Source organism: Marmota marmota, unplaced genomic scaffold (assembly GCF_001458135.2).
Source record: "Marmota marmota marmota unplaced genomic scaffold, marMar, whole genome shotgun sequence".
NCBI classification, from domain to species: Eukaryota; Metazoa; Chordata; class Mammalia; order Rodentia; family Sciuridae; genus Marmota; species Marmota marmota.
The window spans coordinates 18603495-18609935 of record NW_025999900.1 but is presented as its reverse complement, the minus strand read 5'-3'; the positions used below and the strand labels follow the sequence as shown (position 1 = coordinate 18609935).

The 6441-nt window shown below is 49.8% G+C and overlaps 1 protein-coding gene across 4 annotated transcripts in view; it reads left to right on the top strand.

The window, feature by feature from the left end:
• The first annotated feature begins 1310 nt into the window (after positions 1 to 1310).
• The window catches only part of Lrfn5 (leucine rich repeat and fibronectin type III domain containing 5), a 250655-nt gene continuing 245524 nt past the window's right edge, over positions 1311 to 6441 (top strand). Inside the window, exon 1 of one of the 4 annotated variants that reach the window (XR_007345786.1) lies at positions 1311 to 3720. The gene's annotated coding sequence lies outside the window, so the exon portion shown is untranslated. The remainder of the gene's footprint in view (positions 3721 to 6441) is intronic. The other 3 variants (XM_048798636.1, XM_048798635.1, XM_015491257.2) reach the window with 3 other exon arrangements.

Genomic DNA, 6441 nt, shown 5'->3' with positions numbered 1-6441 from the left:
CCTTTATCCTAGACTTTTAGCCGCTCCTATCAGCTCAGCGGGAAAGAATGTCAAGTGGGACAATCCTGAAGGAAAAGAAGTCACCCCCGCATCCTAAAGTACTTGGAAGTGCTCACTTGGATCTGTCTGTAGTCCGGTCAAGTGCAACTCCATCGCCCTCCAGTGAAGTCCCCAAAGCTGCCAAGTTTAAAGTGAAGGAGGATGGAAGCACTTTCTCTCCCCGTACCTTCGACAGTTTGTGGCCACATTTCGTAGCAGATTCTCGCCGTGGACTTCTTGGAAACCTCAATTATCCGCTTCAGGGAACAGAAAGCCACAGGGAAAGCGCTGATGATTTTAGTGGAGGCTCTTCTGGACTTTAGTGGTGTTCGCAGGTGTATTTGTTGGCGGTGTCCCTTTGGTTTATTTGTGTGGGATCTTACTGCACAGTCCCCTGATGCGCAGTTTGTCGCTCCAGATCTTGAACTCCGATCCCGCTCGAAACTTACTCCTGCGGAGATCCCTGGAGCCCGGAACTCCGCGCCCATGGCTGACTCGGATGGAGGCTGAGTGGCGGAAACCGCAGACTAGCCTTGCTCCTAGGAAACAAAGGAGCCCGAGGGTTGCGCGGATGCCTAAACCCTGGATTGGACCAGGAGTTGGGGGCGGCGAGGGTTGGCTAGGGGAACCCAAGAAAGAAAGGAGGATGTGCGAGCAGTTTCCACCTATAGCACTCCACTTGGGGTTCTTCTCGGAAAGAGGCAGCTGTGTAGGTCGCGATTACGCGTGGGTGCCCGTGCGCGCGCGTGGGGTAAGCCTGTGGATGTGCTTGAGTGTGCGCGCTCTTGTGCACCCGCAAGACAACAGTGAAGCTTGGCAGAGCTCTTTTGGTAGCGAAATTCCAGCGTGCCCAGCCCAGAAGGCTACCAGAAAGTGTCTTTACCAAGTAGGTTAGGAGGAGCTATTATTAGCCAGCCTCCCGTTTCAACTCCCAACTCCTTCTCTCTTCCTTCTGGGTCCAGACCGGTGTCTGGGCCAGTCAGGAACAGAGCTGAGAGGGGAGGTGTGCTCAGAGGCCAAAGATCACGTATTGGTGAACCCCTAAAGGGAAAGGATGGGATTCCAACGCTCTAGCTAAATAGAACACTGTGCTTTCACTAGGGGGTTCCTAGAAGGAAGTATTTTCTTTACTTGTGGCTTTGGGGACTGGAGGGAGCATGAAGGAGAGAAAAACGAGGGGGCGGGGGGGGGGGGAAGAAATGCCGCCAGTCAGGCAAGAGTCAGGGTAGAGCTTGGCAAGGGCCAGGGGCGATCCCTGCCCAGAAAGGCCCCCTGTAGCCTTCCCTCCCGCCACACCTCTTTTCTGCTTCTTACCCTTCCCTAGTGCCAGAGACCTTATTGGCCAGGCTTTGCTTATGACAACTATTGGGCTCGCTTTCAGCTTGACATACTAAAATGTAGTCAACTGCAGCACTCCTTAATGTCTGATGCTGAGCTGATTTCCAAATATAAATGTTCTTTTCAGAATCTGCTCCCATCTGATTAGTAAGCAAACCACCCACCTACAGCCAAGGGGACGCTGGAAGCTCGCCTCAGATGACTGAGACCACAAATCAGTAGCTCTCCATCTCAGATTTTCCTGGCGGATATATGACTTTTTCCACTGCCATTAGCAGCCACAGCCTGACCCGTTGACACTTATTTATCCCATAACCATGGGGTAGTGGGGGATCAGCAAATTCCCCTTTTCGTAGGGGGCTGGTGACGCCCCTGGAAGTTCGCTTTTATCTTTCTGGGTTTCCAACGCTTCCCCTCCCCCTGCCTGCAACGCCCCCGCGCCTCCCCTGCTTGGGGGATTAGCCGGCGCTCCGCGGGCCCTCTCTGCGCGCAGGTGGTAAATCCGTTAGGAACGCGTCGGGTTGGGAGGCGCACGAGCTAAGAGCCGCTGGAAGGACCCGGGTAGGGTGTTGTTTGACTCTCGGAGTCTGGGCCGTGCGGCCGCTCCCGTCACTGCAGCGAGGGCCGGGCTCACGGCCGCGCGCCTGCCGCCGCCGCCGCCTTCATGCTGCAGCGCGGGGCGCAGTTCCTCCCGGCCTGGCGGCCGCCGTTGCCCAAACACATCCCCGCGGAGAGCGGGTTTCTCAGGCCTGCCCGGGCTGCGGCTGCAACCCTGGTCCACAGCTGCCGGTCTTGTGCCTGAGCTGCGGACTCACCTCCAGCGCCTTGGCCAACGGGCGGGGCGCCGTTGTCGCTCCTACAGCGGCGCGCAGGGAGGTGGTGAGCGAGTGCAGAGCTGCCCAAACCAAGGACTGTATGTGTGTGCGTGCAGACGTGTGTGCGTGTGTTTGCGCGTTTTTCCCTCTTCCCCTGAGGATGTGAATGGCTTCGCAGCTGGCTGCTCCCTTAGGATTCTTGACTTTGGGGGAGCTCTGGGCTGTGAGCACAACCCACCCATATAATCCATTTTTTTTACGGTCGGTTATAGCAGCGGGGGAAAAAAAGCGCAACTGGACGGGGGTGGGGCAGACCAACGAAACCTTCTGGAAAAACACATACATGCGAGAGAGGAAGAATTGAAAGACCCAAGAAGACTTTCAAAACGTCATTGCTGGCCCTCCCGTTTTCCGGCAAGATTTTGGACATTTTTTAAACCTTTTAAAAGTCATCTTGGAATCTCTCTAGTATTTAGTAAGCCGCTTTCCAGTTAGCTGCGTGTGCGTGTGCGTGTGTGTGTGCGCGTGTGTATGTGCGCGCGCCTATCTGATGCATTTGACTGTCTTTTATCCAACTGCCCAGAAGCAAACGTGTTAACTCGGTGATGCCCCTCCATGCCCGGGTTCTTGCAGAGCGCGGAGGACGTCCAGACCCATTTTCCTGCCTGGATTCCGAGCGGCTGCCGGGTTGTAGAGCCAGGTGTGTGGATCACTTTACCCAGAGGCTTGGCAAGCGGCAGTATTAACCAGCTTCCAGGTACATCACAAGGTCAAGAGAGGGTCTTGCAGCTGTCTTGTTTCGGTGCATCTAGACTTTCCTGTATTAGCCAAAAGGATATGTACGTTTTGGTCCACAACATTTGAAGCCAAAAGTTCAGCCTTCCAAGCTGGTTTACTATACAAACAAGGTAATGGGGATTGCTTTTCAAACTGCTTAACAAAATCCCGGACTCGTCCACAGCCCTTTTCCCGGCTCCCTCCTCCCCACCAAAATGTCACCAGCTCCAGAATTACAAGGATTTGGTATGGAAAAGAACTTGAAGGAAACGTGATCAAAGGGCAATGAGAAAAGGAGAACGCTGTCTTTGCTGTCTGGCGGGTTTCAAAGCTGATCTTGACAAGGACCAGTTCCCTCCTTGTTTCTCTCTCTCCGTGCGGTGTTGGGTGTGCGAGTGCAAGTGTGAGTGCGCGCGCGCCCGGATGCGAGTGTGTGAGTGTGTGTGAGTGTGTTTCTGTGTGTGCGTGCACAGCCGCCCTGCCTCTGCCCGCTCCCCGGGCGCGGAGCCGCGGGTTTCATGGGGCGATCCGCGCGGATCCCCCACCCAGCGCGACCCGCGGGCAGCGGCGGCAGTGGCTGGAGCCACCTCTCGGACTCCCTAGGATGCGGGTGCTGAGCTATAGCAAAGGGCAGCGAAGTGAGGAGCAAGACCCGCGTACGACAGTGAAAGCCACCTGGAGCCACCTTGCCGGGATTGTACCTGCGGGCAGAAAGTCCTCTTACGACCGTCTTTCCCCCTAGAGGCACCAGGTAACAAGCAAACCACAAACCGCCTCACCCCGTTTTCTTCTGCTCTTGTTTCTAACGTCTTATCTGCATTGCAGGCTACTTTACTTATTAATGTTTTGAAAATCATTAGGAAGGGCTGCGTATCCAAGGGCGCCTGCTCTGTGATGTGGTAATACAATTTCTGATGGATGGAATATAAATCTATACCTGAGCACTTAATCTAGTAGTGAAAGCTAAGGGAATATGGATAGCTCCACCCTAAGGATATTTTTTGAGAACTAGGCATGTTGAACCTGTCTGAAGATACCAGGGATTAAAATTTCGTGTTTCCTTCAGGCTGTGGTTGCTACGGACCATTTGGTATCCAACCCTTCCCACATTGTGGAGTGTGAGAAGGTGTTTGGTTTCCACCCATCATTTCAGCCAAGGATTATTTTTATTTTGATTTTACCCTTTTCTACCTCTGGTTGTTTTCCTTTCCTTGTTGTGGACAAGCTTGCCAGATCCCTTTAGTAGTTGTAAATTACGCATCTGGGGACTTTGATCTGAAATGGAGTTTTCTTGGAACTTGCTTTGCATGGGAAGGAAATTCATTGTCATGGGTGTGTGTTGAGATATGGTGCTTAACTGCTGGGATTTGCTTTTATGTACCAGAATAAATCCATGAAAGAAGTCATTTTTATATCTAGGAAAATGAGGCTAAAATCATAACCACCACCCAGCACCATCCCCAGCTGCATTATTTCAGTTATGTCCCGTGTTGTGTTTGTTTTTGCATAATAGGTGTTTTGGAAAAATTCTTTCCAGTGTCTTGACTTACAAGGAGCAGGTAGATTTGCCACTGCTTAATTAACATATTGGGTCTAATGTGTTAAAATGGAAATACCCGTGGCTGACTGAGTCATAATAAATTTAGTTAACTTCCAAAGCCCCTTACCCTTGGACCTTATTTCTTTAATTTCCTTTCCCCATCACCTCTGCATCTGTCCCCTACAGAAAATTTCACTCCCTTCTCTGGGGCATTAGAATTAACAAGATAGAGCACTTCCAAAGTAGTCTCATCAATGTTTTATTCCATAACGAAGATGGTCTGAATAATTCAGCTAAGGAGTGCTCATTTGTCTCCCCGCTTTCTGGAGCTGCCTGCTTGGCGGCACTCAGGGGAGGTTTGGCCCAGCGGATCTGGAGGCGCCCTGCTCCAGGAGGCAGTGATTGGGGCTGCTCTGGGGGTTTCTCTTTGCTAAAGCCATTTAGAACGTGTAGGGGCGCTGCTTAATTTTCCTCCATTCGCTGCGTTTCTATAGATATCCATATGATGGCATTTGCAGACTATGATCTGGCGGATAGCTGCTCTAGTTGTCCCCGGAGCTGAAGTCCCAACTCCTTCTCTGGAGTCTGGGATAGGCTGCTGCTGCAGCCCTCACAGGCTGGTGGTGCTACAAGGCCATGTATGCAGCGGGTTTGGGGGGCTGGGCTCTGCCACTGCAGCTGCCAGGTCGGCTTTGACACTTTCTTGGGGCGGGGCGGGAGAGCTTTGCGCGCCCCTGGCAGGCAGCAGGCGCATCATGGCTGAAGTGGCCTCCTGGTTGTGGGAGAAGGGAGTGGGGAGAGGTTCCAGGAGGGCGGTGGTGTCCAACTGGGTACACCTGCAAAATTCCACACTCCCCACCCCCAGTATGAATATTCACGAACATAGAATGCATGCTGGCTACAAAAATTTCTTGATACTCAAATACTGCATGATTTATCAGGATTAAAAACCAGAATCTAAGTATGTAATTCCTAGAATTTTATTTGTTCATTTTTCTCCTCCTCTTTCATGTTCTCCTGGATTTAATCAGATCTTTTACACCCCAGTTGGAGCACTATTGTAAAATCAGCTAATCTATTCTCCCCTATCCCATACTCAATAAATATGAGGAGTTGAGGGCCATTTTTCAGACAGCCTTGGTGTGTGACACTGAACTCTAAGGAAGAATACAGAGGGTAACTGCACTTTACAAGAACAGCAGGTCTACATTCCACCCTTGAGGTCTCAAGAAAAAAAAATGGTATTGCCTGCATTAAAAAAAAAAAAGTGTAGATAAGTCAAATACACTAAAATAGCTGGGGATTTGGGAAGAATTGGAAGTAGATATTTTCCCTTTACATTTTGTTTTTTCTCTTAGCAAATATCTTTGTAATTCTCTCATCACTCAGAAAATTTTAGACAGAAGGCTGACTTGTGTGTGCTAAATGTCTGACAAGGACATGTCTTTGTCCCTTAAATTTTCCCTGAGTATTATTGCAATGGAAATGAAACCATACTAATAATATTTTTGAGCAAATAAATAATGCCTATCTAGAGGGTAACCAAAAATAAAGGATTGTTGGTGAAGAATATAGGTACTTGGAAAATAAGGTGTTTTCCCCACATCTCCTTCCTCGTTTCACTTCCTTTTGGCCTTTTTTCCACCAAGGATTCACTCTTTTGCAAGTTTGTTCTTGTCTTTGGGCACTCATCCTTAGAGATGGCAAAACAAATACATTAAACCTGATGTTGAATGTACATAAGCCTAAATATAGTCTTATGTTGTAATTCAAACTTAAAATTCATTCATTGATGTAGATTGGACTTAGATCAAATGTCATAACCAAACAGGGTTCCACATATAGAAGTTCCTCAAAAATAAAATAAATAAATAAATAAAAATAGAGATTTTTGCCACTCTTGCCTTCTCCCCTCTCTGGAGACAAGGCCAA